Here is a 24519-nt window from a genome sequence, read left to right as displayed (position 1 = left end):
GGATAAGATCCTTTGAGGAAAGAGAGAGGCTGAGTGAAATGCTGAATTGCTAGAATCTTTACTTTAGATGCGGCAGATTACTAATGTTTAGCTTGAAATTCTAGGAGCTGGGGGCCCTAGGAGGGAGAAGCCCTGGAGCTGGGGGCCCTAGGGGGGAGGGGGCCTTGGAGCTGGGAAGGAGCAGCCCGGGAGCTCGGAGGGAGGAGTGGCCGGCCCTGGAGCTAGGGTGGGGCCCCATCAAATTGGTCTGCATAGGGCCCCGCACTTGCTAAGACCAGCCCTGTTGACCAACATATGTTTGAACTATGGAGCCACGTCTGCGACAGGCTATTGGAATTGTGGATATGCTTGAGAAAGCATATTGCATATTGAAGTGTGGCACAGTAACAGAATCAGGCTACTGAAACTGTGGCTGTGCTTGAAGAGACTAAGCCTGTGAAGAAACAGGGATGGCTATTTCCCTTCTGTGTACATAATAAAGCAGGGGCTTAGTCAGACACCCAATTTTGGGCAGGCCTGAGTCCATAGTGGGTGTGCACGAGAATCCCATCCCCCTGCTGAGCATCTCTCCCTCCCCTACCCCCAGGCGATCGGGGGGGGGGGGGTCTCTTAACTGCACTCGCTCAACCCCCTTAGTACCTTTTAAGTCCTTAAGGGCTCCTTTTACCAAGCTGCGGCAAAAGGAGGCCTGCGCTGGCATCGGTGCGTGTCTTTGACGCGCACTAAGTCCCCTTTTTACCACAATGAGTAAAAAGTAGATGTTTCCTTTTTTTCAGGAAATGGCCGTATGGCAAATTCCTGGTCCTGCAAACAGAAAATTATAGAAGGTGAGCCTGGCGTCGGTGCAGGGGAAAATGGAAGAGATCATGATAAAGAACAAAAGAGGGGGGGAAGGGGGGAGGGGCTAAAAGGGGGGGGGAAGGAATAGAAAAAAAGGAAATAAAGATGTAGGCAAGGGAAGGAAAAATAAAGGAGTTTGAAGTTGTAGGAACGGTTTAAATGATAGACTTAGAATATTTAACTAGGTCTAAGCTTTGTACTTTACATTAGACCACATAGTCCGAAGTAGGTAATTAGATGAGTAGAGAGAGCTCTTGGACATGATAGAGACATTAAATGTACATTAGTAAAGCTATAAGTGTAAACTCACAATTTATAACCTGATGCCTTCCTCTGTTTGAATGTTCACTTGCCTAATAAACAAAATATTAGAATAAAATAAAGCAAATACAACGGCATGGATGAATGAGATCAAGCCAACATGGATATAGTGAAAGGATATCTTACCTAACCAATCTACTACATTTCTTTGAAGGGGTGAATAAACATGTGGAAAAAGGCGAGCCGGTTGATATTGTGTATCTGGATTTTCAAAATGCATTTGACAAAGTACCTCATGAAAGAGTCCTGAGGAAATTAGAGAGTCATGGGATAGGAGGTAGTGGCCTACTGTGGATTAAAAACTGGTTAAAAGATAGAAAAAAGAAAGTAGAGTTAAATGGTCAGTATTCTCAATGGAGAAGGGTAGATAATGGGGTTCTCCAGAGGTCTATGCTGGGACTGCTGCTTTTTAACATATTTATAAATGATCTAGAGATGGGAATAACTAGTGAGGTAATTACATTTGCTGATGACATGTGGAGGGGCATAATCGAAAGGGATGCCCAAGTTTTGCTGAGGACGTACTTGCAAAATGTCTCGATGGAGGGGGCGGGGAAACCCGTATTATCGAAACAAGGTGGTTTTGGAGGGCTTACATTTACCACCATAAGTATAACAGGTAGGGGGGAGTTGGGCCTGGTTCCGCCTGCCTGAAGTGCACTGCACCCACTAAAACTGCTCCAGGGACCTGCATACTGCTGTGATGGACCTGAGTATGACATTTGAGGCTGGCATAAAGGCTGGCATAAAATATTTTTAAAGATTTTTTTTTAGGGTGGGAGGGGGGTTAGTGACCACTGGGGGTCAGTTCGGGCACCTTTTTGTGCCTTGGTCATAAGAAAAACAGGACCAGGTAAAGTCGTCCAAGTGCTTGTCAGGGACGCCCTTTTTTTTCCATTATGTGTCGAGGACGTCCATGTGTTAGGCACGCCCAAAATGGGCATCCTTCTCTTTCGAAAATAAGCCTGATTGTTTAGTACAAGCTAGCCTCCAGTTATTGTTACCACCCCTCTCGGCTGGACTGTAGTGATGTGCTCCCAGATACCTGATTGTTGTAATCGTGGCGAATATCCAGGGAACACACACTCACAGCCGAGGGAGTGGAACAAATAAACTAACCTCGTCCTTTACTCTCAAAGAATAAAGGAGGAAAAGAAGCTAAATTTAGGATTTGTTCCTGAACTGGAAGAACTGCACCTTCAGATCTGCAAATTATCGTTTTCTTTATTGAATACAAATGCAAACAAATTTTCATTCAAATAAACTCAATTTCACAATTAGTGTGTGGCTTAATAGAACTGCAATAACATATTCAACATTCAAATGTAGTTTTACATGTATACCCTTAACTTTTTCTGTTTCTTTCAACAAAATCACCTAAACAGGCAGAAAAGAACCGTTTCAGATAAATATTTAAATTGTCTTTTAATCAAAATCAAATATTTGTTTTAATACTCTTTCCTTGCTATTGATGTCAGAATTTGAGTCTTTATGGATATTATGGATGTTTGTGCAAGGATCTCACTTGAACCCAGAACACTTAGGCAAGTCAGGAAAACATGGATTTTTTTTATATTTGATGTTGTTCTGTTCTTTAGTTTTCCCTTAAAATGTTGTAGACCAAAAAAAACTATATGTCCTTCAACACCCTTTGCCAATGTCACTTAGCTGTGGTTGAATTTATTTAGGTGAGGTCTTTCTTGCGTTGGAGCTCAGCCGGAACCCTTCAGAGGATAATTCACCAATCTCCCTAAACCTCACTTATAAAGAAAATAATCAGGGAAGCAAAATCTTAAACTCCCTGCTTGTCCAGGAACTGACTCCACTCTGGTGACAATCAGTTCTCAATACTGTTGCCACACTCTCTAATTGAAATAAAATAAGTTAAAGGTTTTCTCACTACAAAACCTATTTCTCACTGTTGTTTCCCTATTGTAAACTGTTGCAGAAGAAGACTTTTGCACTGCATTCAGGGATCTCACACAGTAACCCATTCCATATTCAAATGGTGATTCAACATTCCATCTCACAGACTTCACATAAAAACATAACATTTCCCCTTATAGTAATCAGATCTGTTTTGAAAATACAGCACACTCATACAGAAGCAGTGCAGGATTTTCTGTAATCTGCAGTCAGATTCCAAACCCTGTATTCCAAATATCAAATTCACCTTCAACCTCTCCTCTGTTACACCTTAAATCCGTATACACTATTGCCTGACTCCCTTATAGGCTTTCTCATTTAGTACAATTTCCAGCACAAAGCACAACCTCTCTCACTCTTATCAGGATAGGCAGCCATGTGTCCTCTTAGTACCTTTGCATACAGACTCTCATTCCACCTTCCATGACCTTAAATTCCCTTAGAACTTAACCATTCCATTCACTGCCTGCAGGGACATACCTCTGTTTCACTCCAAACCAAACTAAATTTGGTTTAAAATTTCTCACAGCTTTCTCTCACGCAGAACACATCCGTTTTCCCCACATGTATACAGCAATACAACCATGAGAAAGGCAGTCTGTTTATTGAAGTACTCACTTCTAAGCTCAAATCATCTCATTCTCAGAACCAAGGCTCATCTTCACTCACTTTCAATATCAAAGTACCCTTTTTCAATGTCACATTTCACTTTAAACTCATAAAATATACTTTTGTTCCTTAGGTTTCACACACCCAGCAAATGTTTTATTTACTCTCTCTCTCTCTCCATGTTCACAGCCCTCGTCTTCAACTCACCCAGTCTCCTTAGCAACTCACCCCCCTAGAGGAACATCTGACATCACTCAACCAATCAGCTTGTCAGAGAAAGACAGGTTTTTTTTCTTATCTGTTTGGAATCTTGGCTGTCCCAACCCCCATAGAAGTAAATGCAAAACTTCCTATATAGAGAGTTTCAAAGTCAATTGTAACCTGACTTGTACCCAAAACAGCAAAGAACATTTTAAAGTACAATCCCCACCTAATCAAGGGTTATTCTTTTGTAAAATAAAACCATATTTAAGAAACATCTCACACTTCACCTAACTCCATTAATAATTTCCAAACTAACTTTAAACCTTTTTCCAGCCAGCTACATCCACCAAAACCCTGGAACAGCCCCCCCCCCCCAAGAGCCCCAGAAAAAAACATTTAATATATGTTACCATATATTACATTATCTCCTGGGAAGAGCGGAGGAGCGTACTTCACAGAGACCATGGCTCCAAGTTTTTAATGAGAATTAAGAGGGAGGTTTGCTTGCCGTCTGATAACAATTTCTTTGCTATAGCAAAGTCCAGGGCCGTGCCGACATGGTAAGCGAGGTAAGCAATGCAGGGGGGCGCCGACCTCTAGAGGGCGCCACTCACTTGCAAAATCTTTTACCTGAAGTTGTGATTCTCCTCTCTCCCCTGCCCTTCCCACGCATCAGGAAGTGAAGGTAGCATCAGGAAGTGAAGGTAGCGCAGCAGTGCTGAGACAGACACGCTGTTCTGCTAAAGCTGCTTCAAAGAGTACAACCAGCAGCTATTTATGGCTTTGGTGTGTGAACAACTTTCATTCAGGGTGAGCTGGAACAACATTCAAATTAAAGAGAACAGGTTTGGAGGCAGGTGTGCAAGTGAGACTGGGGAGAAATAAAAAATAAATAGTGTAATTGTTATCTGTAAGTGGTTCAAAGTTTTTGTTTTTTGAGCATGTACACTGAGAGGAGGGCATGACTGCAATGATGTGTACATAATTATCATAGCTACAGCTAAAATCCATTTAATTGGCTGAGCTTCAAAGAGGAAGTTTACCTGACGTATAGTGTAGAATAGCTGGTAAGTAAAAATCTGCTTTTTTTGTGTGTTTGTTTTTATATAAAACATTCTGCTTGGATAGGGAGAGTTTGTAATATTTGAAAATACATTTTGCTTTAATGAAATTGCTAAACTTTAGAGTCAGAGACTTATCAATGAGGGATACATACAGTGGAAAGGAAGCCCTGGAAACAGAGTTAAGAGGACAGATACCAGCAACAGAATCAGATACTAGGCCAGCATGATCAGAAAAAGAAAGTCACCAGCCAACAAAGGTAGAAAAAAATCATTTTATTTTCATTTTAGTGTTTGGAATATGTCCACTTTGAGAATTTACATCTGCTATCTTATTTTGCAATGTATAGCAGTCTCCAAGAGACTGGGCTCCCAGTGAGCCAGGGAGGTCAGACTGTGTAAATGAGATGAAGAGACCTCCCCCCCCCCACACCCCCACACACCCCACACACCCCCACACACCCCCACACACACCCCCACACACCCCACACACACCCACACACACACACACACACACACACACACACACACACACACACTCTCTAACAAAGACAGGAACATGCATAATCAAACCTTAGGTCTCTGCAGTTACAAGGGCTGGCCATTCCTAATTATGCTAATAGTTTTTAATAGGCTAAGTCCCACTGAAAAGCCTTTGTATAAAGGCAGTGCTTTCTCTGGAGAGCAGTGTTAAGAAACAGCAGGAATTGTGTTTATTTTTTAAACTGCTTTCCTGTGTAAGCTAATTTACAGTTTTCTAGTATATGCTTGACATTGAAGGGTGTGGTAGACCCTTTTGTCAGGTCTGGCTGAGCCTGTAGTTTTCACTCTAAAGGAAAGACAGGTAGCAATGGAGAAACATCTAATGAAGAAGCGAGACGGGGGGGGGGGGCACCAACTGATAGTCTGCAGGGGGGCACCAGAGACCCTTAGCGAGATGGGGGGGGGGGGGCACCAACTGATAGTCTGCAGTACCCACCAGAGACCCTTGGCACGGCCCTGGCAAAGTCCTCTCTTCATGACCATGAATTTGGCTGGACATTATTACTCCATTGTGATTGGTCCATAGGCATCATCTGACCCAAAAAGATGTCAATAATGGACTGAAGAAGGAGAACAGAAAGGAGAAGACTTGCTGGTGAATAGAAGGCTCGGAGAGAGAGCGCAAGAGACTGATTTCTTAAACACCAGTGAACTGCATACCTTGTAACAAACTCACAAGGTTAGCTCAGCTACAGTACACGGCCTCACCGAAAGATGGTGTATCCAGAATACAGACCTTGGACTTTATTCCTGGACTGAGAGACTCGTTAGGTTTGATAAGTCTTATAACTATTTTTTATGAGACACATACTTTACTTTGGGAGCTACACATTTTTGTGCAAATGTAATTTCTGATGAAACTATCTATATTGAATTCTAGTCATTAGAATGTATCTGGATCAAATGACCTTTGAACCTAGGACCAATCACAGAACATGTAATTAAGGGCCCAATCACAGAGCATGTTACTATGCTGTCAGTTCAATGAACCGAGTGGGTCTGAGTGTGGTGAGAAGTGGGAAAAGTAAGTAAAGAAATGTTGCTTTTGTACTTTGATTCTGAAGGAACTAGATGATTATTTTGTAGGAATACATTTTAAGATGCTGCTGCTTAGTAGCTCATGTAGATGTGTTTAAATATCGCTATTTAGACAATTTAGTATAACAAATGAAGATGGTTATGGCATGAAGTAGATTAATGAAGTTAAGACCTGTTACCTGAGTTGATCAAGATGCTACTGTTTTTTTAAGAAAACCGCTATGATACATGGATACATTTTGATATAATGCATAAATATGGATGTGGCATGAAATAGACAAAGTAAGTGAAGACTTGATACCTGTATATCTTGATTTTTATGAAATACTGCCTAATCGTCATAAATGAAAATATAGGTATACGAGAATACATAAGAGCATTATGTCACTGATAAACTCCTATACTACACATTTGAATGTGGTTGTTTAGAAGTTTTTAATTCATAATATATAAGGACAGATATATAAATGTGCTTTGTGATTTTGATCCTTCACTATTGATTTCATATCCATTCATGTATTTTATAAATACATCTGTCTAAGGTTGCTAAGACCCATATGATATTATTAGATTTACTAGACACACCCACTACTTCATCAACACCAAGCATTGAGATTCTGTCATATGTTCTGCATTTCAGGTGGTTTGATTTTTTACTATGAAGGGTAGACCCTGTTACCCACCCCTTTTAGGTATGTAGAGAAGTACTTTCTGTAAATCTTCAGTATGAACACTTGAACACCTAAGTCACATGAAATTATATGTTTCATTGAATAGCATGTCACTATGGATAATACACTGACTTATTTATTTTGCCTTCACATTCATTGTCACACTACGGTCTCCTGTTGCCTGTTTGTGAGTATATATTCTTTTTAAACTTTGATTGCTATTATATTTAATGTTCTTTTAAATTAAAGTTCTCTGTTTTTATTGTTTTACTATTTTATATTTTTAATATGATTTTAAATTATTTAATACTTTTTTGAGTTATTGTTTGTAAGTTTTGATTTATAATGATGCTGTAGATCAATTTGTATGTTTTTATCTTGTAGATTTTTTACCCCTGACGCAGCCTGAGGGCGAAATGTGGCCACGTCGGGTAACACTTTTAATAAACCACTTCTCCTTTTTTATTCACTCGATTCTGTGGTTTTTATGTAATCTGCTTTTATCTTGTTGATTTCTCAGTGGGCAGATTAGCGCCTCTTGTTTTTGTTCTTGTCATAATATATACACTGCATGTCTTTTTCCTGCCATTTTGGTGCAATACAGATATTGTTTGTTCTAATTTAGGATATCTTTAAATACATATTTGAAACATGTCTCTCTTAATGTAAAAGGAGTTACAAATCCTATTAAAAGAAAAAAGATTTTGTCTTATTTACAAAACCTTTCAGCTTCTGTGGCTTTATTTTTACAAGAGACACACCTGCTTATAATCGAAAGAGAAAAACGTCTATATAGCGACCCAAATCGCGAGATAGACGTTTATCTCCCAAAAACGAATAAATCAGTATAATGGAAAGAACAATTTTAGAGCGTCCGTGGCACACGTACGTTCAGAGAAAAACACCCAAATAAGGGGCGTGTCAGGGGCATGTTAGGGACGGTGTTACGAGGTGGTCGTCTACAACGTATAATGGATAGCAAAATGATTTGGGGTGGGCGTGAACATGGGCGTCATTGCTTAGACCCGAAATAAAAGCGATCAGAGCAAGAGGGAAATCGTCTTTAGACCCATTAGCGATTGTGTGGAGTTGGAGAGTGGCGAGATCGGTGTTGGGAGAGAGCTGAATTGTTGGTTGCAGAGAGAAAGCTGAGTGTGCTCTGCCTCTTTTGTGTCTTACCCTTTGACCTTTCCCTACTCCTACTCCTTGCTTTATCGCCCCCTTCCTCTCCCCCTATCCCTCTCCATTCACTGTTCCCACGTGTATACTGTAGTCCCTGACCTCCGTTTGTCTCTGTGTTCTTGTACTGTTTGGCGAGTGAGTGGACAGAGGGCGTGGTGGCTGCAACTGAGAGATCTGTGTGCTGTTTGTGTTTTACTACTAGTACTAATACTTGCACTGGTGGGGACATGGATGCAGTTAATGTACTGGTGGCTGGCATGGTACAGGAAGAGGGCACACACCGCAGGAGGTATTCACAGCCCCGAGTGTTCAGGCCCCGCACCACCTTCCTACAACTCACTGACCAGCAGTGTCTAACAAGGTTCAAGTTTGATAAGGCAACCATTGTGCAGCTTTGTGAGCAGCTGAAACCCCTCCTTCAGCCCCAGACCCGTAGGAATAACCCCATCCCTGTCCATCTCAAAATCACAGCCTTTCTCTCTGTCCTGGCCACTGGGAGTTTTCAATCTGTATTAGCTGCTAACACAGGGCTCACCCAGGCTTCTATTTCAGGAGTGGAGGAGTGGCCTAGTGGTTAGGGTGGTGGACTTTGGTCCTGGGGAACTGAGGAACTGAGTTCAATTCCCGGCACAGGCAGCTCCTTGTGACTCTGGGCAAGTCACTTAACCCTCCACTGCCCGCCGCATTGAGCCTGCCATGAGTGGGAAAGCGCGGGGTACAAATGTAACAAAACACTGTCTCACCCAGTTCCTGGATGCCTTTCTAACTCACACCTCTCACTACATCATTTTCCCCACCACCACCACCCCCCAGGCCCTGCACAACAACATGCTGTTGCTAGATTCCCCTCGGTCATAGGTGTGATTGACTGCACACACGTCCCACTCAGACCCCCCCCCGGCCACACGAAGCCACCTACAGAAACAAGAAGGCATTTCATTCGATGAACATGCAAGTAGTATGTGATGCCCAGGGGGATATATTAGACGTGTGTGCCAGGTACCCCGGGTCCACCCACGATGCCTACATCCTACAGCACTCAGGCATCTTCCGCAGGTTTGAGCGAGGGGAGTTCACCAGTGGATGGCTACTAGGTAAGTGCAACATGGATGTACCCATACTATACTCCTCCACTGGGCAACCCTCCGCCCTGGCTTCTTCCACTTCACTCCACAACCCACTATCCTAATCCCCCCTCCCCCCCCCCCGTACCTGCTCCAAACAATACACCCTCATCTATCTCATTCTGCTTTTCTCCAAAGGTGACCGAGGGTACCCGCAGAGGACATGGCTCATGACCCCCGTGGTCCACCCACAACCAGGGGCAGAAGAAACCTACAACAGGAGGCATCGCAGCACCCGGGGGATCATTGAGCGGACCTTTGGCCTGTTGAAAAACCGCTTCCGCTGTCTGGACCTGTCTGGAGGAGAGCTGCTGTACAGTCCAGAAAAGGTGGCCAAGATCTTTGTGGCGTGCTGCATGTTGAACAATTTGGCCCAGCGCAGAGGAAAGCCTCTCCCAGAGGAGCCACAGCCACCAGAGGAGGCCCCAGAGGAGCCCCCTCCACCCCCAGCCCACAGAGCAGAGCTCAATGCTTACCAGCTTGGCGTAAGAGCAAGACAAAGACTCATTGAAACAAGTTTTGAGTGAAAGTAAGTGCACATTTATTTATATTAAGTGCATAAGTGTTCACCCCCCCCCCCCCCCCACCAACTTCCTTTGCAGCTGGTGCTGCAGGGGAAGTATCTTCACACTTTGGTGATGTGCTGCTCCCACTGTCCTCCTCCGTATCCACACAGCAGCCTGCGGCTTCGGCTGCGGTGTGGAAATCTGGCCACCTTGTTGGCTGTAGCCTGGCCACAGGACCCAGAATGGGAGCTGGTTTGGTGGTGGGTGCTGCAGTAGTGGCTGCGGAGGCGCCCGATCTCATGGCCCACCTCTTAGCTGGTGGTGGTTGCTGCCCACTGGAGAAGGAAGTGGATGGCAGGTCTTGCTGCACCACCACCGCTGGAGTAGGTGGGGTCACCTGAGGGCGCAAGCCTTCAATGCTGTGCTGCAGCTGTTGCAGTTGCTGGAGCACCTCTTGGTGGGCTTGCTGGTGTGCCTGGAGCACCTCTTGGTGGGCTTGGCGCTGCGCCTGGAGGGCTTCCCGCTGCAGCTGTAATTTTTCCTGCCGGTACTCCTCCAGGCGCACATTGTGCCTCAGCAAATCAGTGGCCAGCCGCAGGAGTTGCCTCCGTTGGCTGGATGGCCTGTGGCGAGGAGCTGGCCCCCTATATGCATCCTCGTCAGCAGAGTCAACCAGTGGTGGAGGTGCCGCCTCTGCCGGTGGTGCTGGTGGAGGTTGAGGCTCTACTGCTGGTTCAGCTGCTTCAGGTGGTGGTGGTACAGGCTGTACTGGTGCAGGTGGTGATGGTGGTGATACAGGCTGTACTGGTGCAGGTGGTGGTGGTGGTACAGGCTGTACTGGTGCAGGTGGTGGTGGTTCAGGCTGTACTGCTGCTGCAGGCGGTGAAGGTTGAGGGTGTCCTGCTGGTGTATGCCTTTGTTGGGCTTGCAGGCCACTAGGGCCAGCCTCCTCAGAGTCATCACCTGTATAGCACAAGGGTGAGGAAGTGTGTTAGTGAAAATAACCCACTTTTGTCTTTCAGCATTCATATACATTGGCCCCCAAACTGCTGACCCAGCAAAGAGATGGTGAGGAGGAAAGGAATTGACACCGATGTGAAAGAAAGCCCCAGGGCCAGCTGGGTAGAGGTGGTGGACGGACAGCCAAGAGAAGGACACCGCGCACAACTTTGTGGACAAGCTGTTTGTTGTATATTAGTTAAAGTGTATCTTGATCATTTATAGTGGACTAAGTAAGAAAGATAATTTCTGAAAATCCATGGTAATGTAATGGATGGTTCTTTATTTCTTTGGAAGTATTTCCTGTTTTCTATACATTTATTTTTGTGAATGTATTATTTTGAAATTTAATAAATAAATAAAAAAGAAATCCATCATCAAGCGCATTCTAAGGAATTATTTTGTAGTAACCCAAGAAACACTACTCATATATAGTGCCCACCCATATTAGCTCTGGGTCCACCCATAATGTCAGGTCTGGCTACGCCACTAGTCCTCAGTATGGGACTCTAGACCTATACCCAGATTGGCTGAGAATTTTTGCATGAAAAGCCAGTTTTCTAGTACAAAGAGGAAAAGATAGTGCTGCTACTGCATCTTTCTTTCTTAGCCCTGTCTCTGCAGTTATGATGCTTTTTCTGTTTTGTTTTTTTACACTTTTGACTTCAAGCAAGTAAATATTCAAGCTAGTATTTTTCTTTGATCCTCTCTGGCTGAAAGTAAGACAGAAAATGGTGCTATGATCTGCTTTCTTTCACTTTCCTAGACAGGTGCATATGACATTATTTGCCATAAGATTGGGAGAAGGGTGGTATAGGTTTGTTTGGATGCTTGTGAACATGGTTTTTCAACATCATTCATGAAATTCCCTTCTGCCTTTTCCTCCTCCCAAAGTGGGTTCAGTTGTATGCCTTCCCCTCCCCCACCTACCCAGGGCCGTGCCAACACGGTAAGCGGGGTAAGCACCGCAGGGGGGAGCTTGCCTTCAAGGGCGCTGCTGCGTGCTGCCCCGCCTCCCACCTACCTTTAAAAAAAATTTGTGAAGCCGAGTTGCAGACAGCACCTCGCGTCTGCCCTGCTTGTAAAACAAGTAAATCTCTCTCTTCTCCTCCTCATCGTCGGGCCTCACTGTGTCCCACCCTCCTCTGAAGTAACTTCATATTTCCGCGAGGGCGGGACACAGAGAGACCCGACGATGACGAGGAGAAGAGATTTAATAGTTTTACAAGCAGGGCAGACACGAGGCGCTGCCTGCAACTCGGCTTCACAACATTTTTTTTAAAGGTAGGTGTCACACTGCACTCCTCCTTCTCCAGGCTCCATCCTCCTTTTCCACTGCTGTGCAATAATGGAGGCAGATCTGAGTGGGAAGGAGAATAGAGTGGGGGAGGGGAGAGACAGAAACAGGGGGAGGTCAAGAGAAGAACATAAGGAGAGAAAGTCACAACAGGGGCAGAGGCAAAGATTTTGCCTTTTCCTGTGCTTGCTGCAAGGGCGCAAGAGCTTGTACAGAGCCACCGGCCCCTGGGACGCCCTAGACTCCTGCACAGGAAGGCCTGGCTTTTTAACAATGGGGCTATTGATTTCCAATGCAAGCTGACATAAATAGTCTCCTGCAGCTGTTTAAGCTGTCCCCGAGGACTCGGGCTGACATCCAGAATAAATAACTGTGCTCGCCCTTCCTGCAGAACAAGCTGGCACCAGGGGCAGAGGCAAAGGGGAGTTTAAATCAGTAACCGCTGCAAATCTGAGCTGGGAGTTGCAGAGCTGAGGCCCGAAGTGGCTTTATCACTGAAGGAAAGCTCTCTGACCCCATACTGAAACCTTCCGAACTTCCTAGTAGTGAATAATAACAAAGACCTGCCACCAGACATAAGCTGTGGAGTACAGGAAAGCCACTCGAAGAAAGCCACGGGGTAGAGTAGAGATACATAAGTACAGGCACATCATCATTGAAAAGGCTGGAACTGTACATAGGGACAGAGCACTGTTGAGACTGCTGTACCTGTCAGCAACCAGCCTCTCCAAATGACACACTGATCAAGGCTCACAATGAATAAATCACAAAGAAAAGTTATCCCATTATTATACTTCCTCTGTGTACATCCCCATACCGCATAAGCCGGCTTCCCTAAGCGAGTTCAAACAAAAATGCCACCAACAACAAAGAACGACAACGTGGATGAAGCAGCCCACAGCCCCGTCCGCCCTGCCCCGAGATTATAGTTCTGGCTGTGGGGGGAGAGGGAAAACATCGACCAACCTATGAGTCCGTGGCGTGCTGTGGCCTCAACCCTTCGATGCCATGCCGTCTCCCGCTCTCAATCTAAGGGTCCTGGCTGGGGGCTCACTGGAGATGACGAAATTAAACCTCACCGTGCCAGATCGATGCATGCCGTGCACTGCAGGGCAGACCACGTTAGTGCAAAGGCTAGAGGAGATGCGCTGCAGTAGGCAGCCATAGAGAATGGAGGCAGTCGCAGCAGCAGAGACGAGAAGAGTGTGGAGCGGAGCGCTGTGGTGCCCCACTCCCTCCTTCCTGTTTCTCTGTGTCGGACGTTTGTGTCTTAAGGGGCGGGAGTTGGAACACTGCGCAGAGCTGCTACCGGGCATGTGGCTGGTCCCACGCTGCAGTCTAAAGGAATCATAACTTCGCTGCTGAAGCTGCAACGACGGAGGAGGGAGTGGTGGCTGGTTTTCTGGTGGGCGGGCCTGGGATGAAAATGGATGGGCCCCGGCCCACCCAGGCCCACCCATGGCTACGCCCTTGGTGCACTAGTCCCCCTCACATGCCAGGACACCAACTGGGCACCCTAGGGGGCACTTGTAACAATTAAAAAAAAAGTTAACTACCTCTGAAGTCCATAGCTCCCTTCCCTTGGGTGCTGAGCCCCCCAAATCCCCCCCAAAACCCACTGCCCACATGTCTACACCATTACCATAGCACTTATGGCTGAAGGGGGGGGGCACCTAGGTGTGGGTACAGTGGGCTTTGGGGGCGGTTTGGAGGGCTCCCATTTACCACCACAAGTGTAACAGGTAGGGGGGATGGGCCTAGGTCCACCTGGCTGAAGTCCACTGCACCCACTAACAACTGCTCCAGGGACCTGCTGTGATGGAGCTGGGTATGACATTTGAGGCTGGCATACAGGCTGGAAAAAAAAGTTTTTAAAGTTGTTTTGTTTGGGTGGGAGGGGGTTAGTGACCACTGGGGGAGTCAGAGGTGGTCATCCCCGATTCCCTCCGGTGGTCATCTGGTCATTTAGGGCACTTTTTGGGGACTTGTTCGTGAAAAAAAAGGGTCCAAAAAAGTGACCCAAATTCGCGCTAAAAACGCCTTTCTTTTTTCAATTATCGGCCGAGGGCACCCATCTCTGCTTGGCCGATAAACACGCCCCAGTCCCGCCTTCACCACGCCTCCGACACGCCCCTCGTCAGCTTTGTTCGTTCCCACGACAGATTGCAGTTGAAGGCGCCAAAATCGGCTTTCGATTATACCAATTTGGGCACCCACCGGAGAAAGGCGCCCATCTCCCGATTTGGGTCGAAATATGGGCGCCTATCACTTTCGAAAATAAGGCTGATAGTGTCACTTAAGCTGAACTTGGAGGGCTTGCTGCACACGTAGTGCCACTTATCCAGGAGTTGGGGGTTTGCTACACACACACTGTAATTTATACATGACTTGAGGGACTTACTGCACAGACAGTGCAACTTAACCAAGACTCGGGGAAATTGCTGCACACATAGTGCTACTTATCCAGGACTTGGGAGACTTGCTATTCACGCAGTACCACTTAACCAGAACATTGGGGACTTGCTGCACATGCAGTGCTACTTGACCCAGACTTGGGACACTTTCTGCATACACAGCGTGACTTAATGAGCACTTGTTGAACATGCTGTGCACACAGTGTCACTTAACAAGGATTTGGGAGACTTGCTGCATACACAGTGTCACTTACTGAAGACTTGGAGGACTTGCAACACACAGAGTGCCACTTTAGAGGGCTTGGGGTACTTTATGCACACATTGCCACTTAACCAGGACGTGGGGCACTTGCTGCACAACTAGAGGGGCATTTTCGAAAGGGACGTCCAAGTTGCGATTTGGACGTCCTTGTAAGACAGCAAAATCCAGGGGCGGGGAAACCCGTATTTTTGAAACAAGATGGACGTCCATCTTTTGTTTCAAAAATACCATCAGAGACGTCCAAATCCTTAAATTTGGATGTCCCTAGATTTGGTCGTCCCTAGACATGGACGTTTCTGACTTTTGGAGATTTTCGGAACCAAAGACGTCTATGTCAAAAACGGCCAAATGCAAGCCATTTGGTCGTGCGAGGAGCCAGCATTTGTAGTGCACTGGTCCCCCTGACATGCCAGGACACCAACCAGGCACCCTAGGGGGCAGTGAACTTCATAAAATGCTTCCAGGAACATAGCTCCCTTACCTTGTGTGCCGAGCACCCCAAAACCCACTACCCACAACTGTACACCACTACCATAGCCCTTATGGGTGAAGGGGGGCACAGTGGGTTTTGGAGAGCTCGCTGTTTCCTCCACAAATGTAACAGGTAGGGGGGTATGGGCCTGGGTCCGCCTGTCTGAAGTGCACTGCAGTACCCACTAAAACTGCCCCAGGGACCCGCATGCGCTGTCATGGACCCGAGTATGACATCTGAGGCTGGCATGACATATTTTGAAAGATGTTTTTGAAGGTGGGAGGGGGTTAGTGACCACTGGGGGAGTAACAGGGAGGTCATCCCCGATTCTCTCCGGTGGTCATCTGGTCATTTTGGGCACCTTTTTGTGCCTTAGTCGTTATAAAAACACATCCGGGTGAAAAAGTCCAAGTGTTCGTCAGGGACATCCTTGTTTTTTTCGATTATGGGTCAAGGACATCCAAGTGTAAGGCACGTCCAAGTCCAAGCCCCGCCTTCACTACGCCTCCGACACACCCCTGTGAACTTTGGCCGTCCTTGTGACGAAGTGCAGTTGGGGATGTCCTAAATTGGGTTTTGATTATACTGATTTGGACGTCCGTGGGAGAAAGACATCCATCTTCCGATTTATGTCGAAAGAACCATTGACGAAATAACTAACTTTCGCAAATCTTTGAAGACACATCTCTTCAATAAGGCCTACAAAGAGAACCCATAGCCTTACAAAACTACCTCACCAACCCACCCAGTTATTAAAATCCACCATCTATACTATCCTGCCCAACACCTTCCTTCTCTCTTCCCTTTCTTAATTTCTGTATATTACTAATTGTATCTGATATCCTGGAATAACTATGTCATAACAAAACGCTGTAAGCCAAATTGAGTCTGCAAATAGGTGGGAAAATGTGGGATACAAATGCAATAAATAAATAAATAAATAAAATGAGCCCAATAGTGTCACTTAAGCAGGATTTAGAGGACTTTCTGCACACACAATGCCACTTTACCAGGACTTAGGGAATTTGCTGCACACATATTGCCACTTAACCAGGATTTGGAGGTCTTTCTTCACATTCAGTGCCCTTTCACCCTTGTTTGCTACCAAAGTGTTAAGTTTTCTTAGATGAGGGCTGATAGGAGTGTGGTTCCCCCTCCCCACCTCTGATCCATGCATATGTGCCATGTTTTTTAACATTACAAAAGTAAGATTTTCCTGCACTTTAATAATGTATTTATTGTTTCTGCTATATGGGCTGTAGGGCCCACGCAGAGCTTTTCAACTCAGTCCTCAGGGCACACCTAGCCAGCCGGGGCTTTTAGATTATCCTTATTATCTTGAAAATCCTGAGTGGCTAGATGTTCCCTGAGGACTGGGTTGAAAACCTCCGTGTGACTGTGACACCTTAAATCCACTGCAACAGGGCCGGTCTTAGGCAGAGGCGACCAAGGCGACCGCATAGGGCCCCGCGCCTAAGGGGGCCCCGCATGGCGCCTCAACTCTGCCTCGCTCATGCCTCCGCTCCGACCTCCGCCGCTGCTCGCCTTAGTCGCCTGAGATGATCCCCATTCCCGCGGCTCAGCCGCTCCGCTCCCACCACCACCGGCGCGGCGCCCACTCCCGGCTTGGGCCCGCTGAGCCCGCCATCAGCTCCCGAATCCCCGGACCCCGGCGACTAACTGAGCAATGCCAAAGAGCCAGCCCAGGCAGCGACGGCCCCGCCCCCGACGGTGATGACAGACAGTTGCAGCGCGACGGCTCACCTCCAGGCTCCAGCTTCCCGCTCAATGTCCCGCCTTCTGATGTATTTCCTGTTTCCGGACGCGAGGGCGGGAGTCACTGAGCGGGAAAAGCTGGAGCCTGGTCGGAGGTGGTGAGGACGCGAGGTGAGCCATAGTTGCTGACGCCCAGTGGTGTGCTGGAGCAGGCTCTCACAGGCTCGCAAGAGCCGATTGTTAAGTTTTTAAGAATTTTGGGAGCTGGTTGTTAAAGTAGAGCTCTCCATGGCTCCCAACTGGCTCCCAAAATGTGAACTTGGGCCCCCTGCTGAATTATCTTTTACTTTGCTGGTGGGGATGCTGAGCCCTGCCAGCCAAGTAAATAGACTACTGCTGCTCCCCGCTCCTTGTTTCCAGCTCTGGGCAGCAGTCTGGGACTTCTCGAGCATGTGAGAGAAGTTCCAGCATGCTGCTCAGAGCAAGACGTTGGGAGTGGTGGCAGTCTATTTATTGGCTGCCAGCAAAGGTATGCCTAGCATGCCCGCACGAAGGGAGGGAGGAGAGAGAGGCAAGTGTTGCTCCCCCGCCACCCAACTGCAGAGCTGGCTACGTCCGGAGAAAGAGCCTGTTGTTAAAAATTTACCAGCACACCCCTGCTGACGCCAACAGTTGTGCACTTATGCCAAATCGAAATCGGATTCCATGCAGGCAGGAGATCAGAAGTGTTTCTCTCATCTAACGACGCTTGTGGACGGTGCAAGGGTTAGAAATGTCTGCCTCCCTGAGAGGAATTTGGCCCAACAACATTAGTTGCTGGAGAAGCTGAGCAAGTAAGATCTTCTGGCTTGGATGAGGCTGTTTCTAACATATCTGGGTTATTTTCACATAGATCTGCAGATATTTCTCCTGATAAAAATTTGGATGGCAATAGCAGATTTAGCTAAAACACTGCTTCCAGTAATTAATGATATGACACCTCGAATTAATCATTTGGAAGCTAGACTGCAATCACAGGAAGAAAAGATTACTAAGCTAAAATCTGAGCATGGAAATCATTGAAGTAGCAAAATCTGATATAAAGTAGGTACAATCAGTTCAAACTATTTAGTAACTGATGAGGCTACTTGCCTCTCTGGTTTGATGGGTTACAGAGTAATAGGGGAATTTGAAAGTACTGGATCTTTTCTTAATATTTTTCCTTTATTCTCCTTTGTTATGAGAATTGGAACTACTAATTGTAGTGGACTTGAACTGAATAATTTCTGGGGAGGGGAGGTTTCATGATAGCATTGTGCTTATTATTTCAATCAGTTTTTTTGTACAAGTTTAGCTTCATTTGTCTTTATTTGAAATTTCATAAATAAAAAAATGTTCTAAAAATGGAATAATCTTATCAATGGGGTGGAGCTAGGGTGGGGGCGGAGCTAGGTGGAGGTGGGGCTAGGGTGGGGCCCCACCAAATTGGTCTGCAAAGGGCCCTGCTCTTGCTAAGACCGGCCCTGCACTGCAGTGTGTGTTTATTTATTTATTCTTTAAAAGAAATACATTTTTTTGCATCACCTTAGTTTGAAAATTCTGGAGGTAAGATTTTAAGATGTTATGGCATTTGGCAGACAGGTGTCCATTATGTTTCTGCTGAGTGGAAGAAGGCAAAAGGTCTGAAGTTTAGTTTACCATGTTGATCCATTAAGCTTGGGTAACAGATTGTTTTAGGATGTGACCTTGCTCCTGTTTCCTTTAGATGTTACCAGAAGGTAAGGATTTTGGCATTCCTAACAGACTTATTTTCGAAAGAGAATGACGCCCATCTTTCGACACAAATCACAAGATGGGTGTCCTTCTCACAGGGTCACCCAAATCAACAGAATTGAAAGCCAATTTTGGGAGTCCTCAACTGCTTTCCGTTGCGGAGACGACCAAGGTTCACGGGGGGGGGTCGTAGACATAGCAAAGGCAGGACTTGGGTGTGCCTAACACATGGGTGTCCTTGACCCATAATCGAAAAAAAGGGCGTCCCTGACAAACACTTGGGTGCCTGAACTGACCAGATGACCACTGGAAGGAATCAGGGATGACTTCCCTTTACTCCCCCAGTGGCCACTAACCCCCTCCCACCCTCAAAAAAAATTAAAAAATATATTTTTTGCCAGCCTCAAATATTATACCTAGCTCCATGACAGCAATATGCAGGTCCCTGGAACAGTTTTAGTGTGTGCAGTGCACTTTAGGCAGGCGGACCCAGGCCCAGCCTCAACCCTACCTGTTACACTTGTGGTAGTAAATGTGAGCCCTTCAAAACCCATCAGAAACCCACTGTACCCACATCTAGGTGCCCCCTTTCACCCATAAGGGCTACGGTAGTGTTGTACAGATGTGGGGCCTAAGTTTGGGGTGGGGAGTGGGTTTGGGGGGGGGGTTGGGGGGGCTTAGCACACAAGGTAAGGGAGCTATGTACCTGGGAGCTTTTTCTGAAGCCTGGTTGGTGTCCTGGCATGTCAGGGGGTGACCAGTGCACTACGAATGCTGACTCCTCCCACGACCAAAGGGCTTGCATTTGGTCGTTTCTGAGATGGGCCTCCTAAGTTTCCATTATCACCAAAAATCAGAAACGGCCAAGTCTAAGGACGACCATCTCTAGGGATTACCTAAATGTCAAGATTTGGGCGTCCCTACCGTATTATCGAAACGAAAGATGGACATCCAGCAAGGACGTCCTCAGGAAAACTTGGGCATCCCTTTCGATTATGCCCCTCTAAGTATTTTGGACAAGGGTCACTAAAGTTTAGTCTCTGGCCACCCATGTAGATGCACTTTTTTGGCACTGCTGTTCTGGAGATGGTGCTCAACAATGTGTAGCAGCAGAGAAGGATATAGAAACATAGAATCCACTCCTCTGGTATCACATTGGAAGAAGATGGGACATTCAATACATGACCTAAAATTCTTTGTTTTTAAAACATTCAGAGGTAACTGGCGTAGACACATTACAGACAAAACATTGCTACGTGAGGAACAAAGATGGATTTTTCAATTGCAGAGCTTGGAACCTTTGGGGCTGAATGTACAAATTGAATATAAACATTTTTTGTGATCTCATAATTGCAGACTTATTTCTCTCCCCACTTTTTGCATTTGAAATGTTTTAGAATGCTAACAATATTTAGATAAGATATTTTTTTTATTTTCCACTCTTACTACAATATATTATATTCCCTTGATGAATGATACATTTTAACTCCAGCATTTTATTTATTTACTAGTAAAAAAGGCCCGTTTCTGACACAAATGAAACGGGCGCTAGCAAGGTTTTCCTTGGAGTGTGTATGTTTGGGAGAGTGTATGTGAGAGTGACTGTTTGAGAGTCAGAGTGAAAGTGTGAGTGTGTGAGAGAGAGTGAGTCTGGGTGTGAGTGTGTTTGTGAGAGAGTGTGTGTGAGAATGAGAGTGTGTGCAAGTCTGTATGTGAGACACAGTGTGAGAGAGTATGTGTGTGTGGGCAAGAGAGAGAGTGTGTGTGTGAGACACAGATTCTCTGTGAGAGTGAGTGTATGACACCAAGCGAGTGTGTGTGTGAGCCGTGCCCTCCCAATCCATGGCCATCTGTCCCCTGCCCCCTCCATTCATCCTTTTCCAGCAATTCCCCTCTGTCCCTGAGTCGTGCCCTCCCAATCCATGGCCATCCATGTTTGTCTGTCACCTGCCCCCTCCATTCATCCCTATCCAGCATTTCCCCTCTCTGCCTGAGGCCTGCCCTGCAATCCATATCCATCCATGCCCATCTGTGCCCTCCATTCATCCCTATGCAGCAATTCCCCTCTCCCTGAGTCCTGCCCTTCCAATCCATGCCCATCCATGCTCCTCTGTCACTTGGCCCCTCCATTTTTCCCTATCCAGCATTTCCCCTCTCTGCCTGAGGCCTGCTCTGCAATCCATATCCATCCATGCCCATCTGTCCCCTCCATTCATCCCTATCCAGCAATTCCCCTCTCCCTGAGTCCTGCCCTTCCAATCCATGCCCATCCATGCTCATCTGTCACCTGGCCCCTCCATTTTTTCCTATCCAGCATTTCCCCTCTCTGCCTGAGGCCTGCTGTGCAATCCATATCCATCCATGCCCATCTGTCCCCTCCATTCATCCCTATCCAGCAATTCCCCTCTCCCTGAGTCCTGCCCTTCCAATCCATGCCCATCCATGCTCCTCTGTCACCTGGCCCCTCCATTTTTCCCTATCCTGCATTTCCCCTCTATGCCTGAGGCCTGCTGTGCAATCCATATCCATCCATGCCCATCTGTCCCATCCATTCATCCCTATCCAGCAATTCCCCTCTCCCTGTGTCCTGCCCCTTCCAATCCATGCCCATCCATGCTCATCTGTCACCTGGCCCCTCCATTTTTCCCTATCCAGCAATTTCCCTCTCTCCCTGAGTCCTGCCCTCCCAATCCATGCCCCTCTTTCCCCTGCCCCCTCCATTCATCCATTTCTAGTAATTCCCCTCTCTCCCTGTGCCCTGCCCTCCTAATCCATACCCATCCATGCTCCTCTGTCCCCTGCCGCCTCCATTCATCCTTTTCCAGCAATTCCCCTCTGTCCCTGAGTCGTGCCCTCCCAATCCATGCCCATCCATGCTCCTCTGTCCCCTGCCGCCTCCATTCATCCTTTTCCAGCAAGTCCCCTCTTGCCCTTCCATGACCCCCCCCTCGCATCCATGCTACTCTCTCTCCCATGTCCCAGCCTGGCCCGCCCTCTTCTCCCCCCCCCCCCCACTTCGCATCCATGCCTCGCATCCATGCCCCCCCTTCGCATCCATGCATCCCCCCCCCCCCCCCGTTCGCATCCATGCTTCCTTTTTTTTTTTTTTTTTCTTCTTCGTTTTAACTTTACCTCCGTGGCGGTTCGTGCAGCGAAGCGTCAGGGAAGGAGGCGGCGCTCCCGACGTCTAGCTTTACGTCGGGAGCGCCGCCTCCTTCCCTGACGCTTCGCTTCCCGATTTGTTTGGTTTGAGGCGAGGGCGGGGCAGAGACGGCTGGCTGGCTTGAAGGCTTCACTGGGAGTGACGTCAGATGGCTTCAAGGCTTCAAGGCTTCAAGGCTTCAGCTTGAAGCTTCCGGCTTCAAACTTCCGGCTTCACAGAACGTTGTCTTCAGAACGTTCACGGTGCGTTTTATTATATTAGATTTTTATTTGCCCCCCCCCCCCCCCCCGAAGACATAAATATACTCTTATCTTCATAATTTATTATTCATTGTTTTCCATCTTTTGTTGTTCATTTTCATTTTGCTTAAGTACTGTAATTCCCCAGGGGTACTCATGTGCTGAAGACCCGCTTGTGGCTCCAGTTCAGCATCAGAAGCCCACAGTCAGCGCTCACTAGCACTTTGCTTCTGAGAAAGACCGAGAGACAAGTCTTCTCTATAGCAGCCTGTAATCCTAGTCTCAATGTTTGGGGCTCCTCTTTCACTCAGGGTGACTGTTCCTCTTTATCATCCTTTCTTAGAATCCTCCTCGGATGTATCCTCAGGGAACACATCACCTTTCTGGTACATCTGATGTGCCCCTTGACTCAGCTTTCACAAATATGCAAATTGGATATACCGGATGCAAATCCACTTTATTAGCACCCTGCTCCAGTCTTGTGGGAAACAACTTCTTTCCAGCATATCATTCAACTTCCAATAATACACAGTTCCATTACTACCATATCCAGGTAAGTACCTTCTTGGTTTTTAGAGGGATCTTTCTCTCACAGCTTCCATGTGATCTCCTTCAGCAGGCTTTCCCAGTCCCCATCTACTCTCCTCTTTTCTCTTCTTGAAGGGTGCTCTTTATAGGGTGGCTAATAATCCTCCCTACCTCTTTAGGCCCCTCCCCTAGTTCCAGAAAAGTCCAGGCCCAGAACTCTCTCCACCTTTCCCTCACCTACTTTGAGAGCTCCCCCTGGTGGCCTCTTCAGGGAAGGGCAGGTCCTATACCATGAGCACCCCTAGCTGTCCCTTCAGGTCATTACTTGGACATACCCCTTTTGGCTCCCTCTAGTGACCAGATCAGGGCATTTTCCAGACTTTTCCCTGGGACAGCGCCCTCTGGTGGCCTCCTCAGGCTAGGGCAGTCCTGTGTTTATCATTTTTTGTTTTTACCAAAATGGTGCTAGCACCAACATATATTATATACATTATTGTTTCCCAGTGACATCTACGTTCATTGAAACATTTTATTCTTCTTTTTTTTTCTTTATCGCTTCGTAGTGTCCTCAACAGTGTTACAGCAACATATTCCCTAGCATTTACTCTCTGTTTTTATAATATCTCCACGTTTGGACAAGCTTTAGATGAGAGTAAGCATTTGCATATTATCTCCCCCCTTGGACCTATTTTAGATGAGAACGAGCATTTGCAGCTCTAGATGAGAATGAGCATTCAAATCTTTTTATTACGCATTTCCTTTTGCCCCGTTTTTCTCGGTTGCATTTTTTCCTTGATACATAGTTTTATATAGACGTTTTATTCATATACATAGCCATAATTGTTTTGGGAGAGATCTGTTTGCCTACGTCCTTTTAGAGAAGCAAGTTTTGATTTTGACAGTGGAGGTTGCTCCGATGCGTTGTTAGAAATATGCATGATGCATCATGAATATGCAGGATGTCTGTCTCAGTACGTATTATGTTTATTATTATCTCACGTCTCCGTATATATATCATGTCATCTTTTATGTATTGTGGAGCACAGCCTTTTTTCTCCATCAGTTTATTTTTTTTTTTTTGTGCTTTTTTAGTTTGTGTATATTCATGCACATGCATGATAACGTTCGTTACTTTTGGCGCATTTTCTGGCCATTTAATTAACAGACGCGGTGTGTAAACCCTCTTGATGCTTCACTGAGACCATTTTGACTGTCCATAGAAGTTGTTTTATCCAGATTGTGGAAAGTGTCTCTTCGCTTATGTGCACAGAATTTTAACGCTGTATACTCCACACCGTGCTTCTATAGCACTTACAGATCGATCGGCAGTGTTTAACCCAGTATTCGCTGTCCCTGATACACTAACATCATCAGGTTTTGTATAGATTTAGCTTTATGTTACAAAAGATTTTGTCTAATCTTAACGTCACTCTGCTCCACAGCCATTCAGTGTATCCTTTCTCTCATAGGGCCATAGACCCACCGTGCCATATACAGTTTTGTATATATACATTTGTTTGGTACTCAACATTACATCATATCATGAGGTCAGTAATGCTTTAGACACTGGTTGTGCCATTTTTATGTCTTTCATTAGCAATTTCAATGTCTGTTTCCATGGTCTTTGAATATATATACAAGCCGTTAAGCCC

The 24519-nt window shown here is 46.3% G+C and overlaps 1 protein-coding gene across 2 annotated transcripts in view; it reads right to left on the bottom strand.

Annotated features, from left to right (window-relative positions):
• The window catches only part of LOC115463685 (alpha-1,4-N-acetylglucosaminyltransferase-like), a 105452-nt gene that overhangs the window by 43558 nt on the left and 37375 nt on the right, over window positions 1-24519 (bottom strand). Inside the window, exon 2 of one of the 2 annotated variants that reach the window (XM_030194407.1) lies at window positions 1151-1193. The exons of the other annotated variant lie outside the window; for it this stretch is intronic. The gene's annotated coding sequence lies outside the window, so the exon portion shown is untranslated. The remainder of the gene's footprint in view (window positions 1-1150; window positions 1194-24519) is intronic. 2 annotated transcript variants of the gene reach the window in all.

The sequence above is a fragment of the Microcaecilia unicolor genome, chromosome 2 (genome assembly GCF_901765095.1).
Source record: "Microcaecilia unicolor chromosome 2, aMicUni1.1, whole genome shotgun sequence".
NCBI lineage: Eukaryota > Metazoa > Chordata > Amphibia > Gymnophiona > Siphonopidae > Microcaecilia > Microcaecilia unicolor.
The sequence above is the reverse complement of the archived record's forward strand: the minus strand, read 5'-3'. Positions and strand labels throughout refer to the sequence as shown.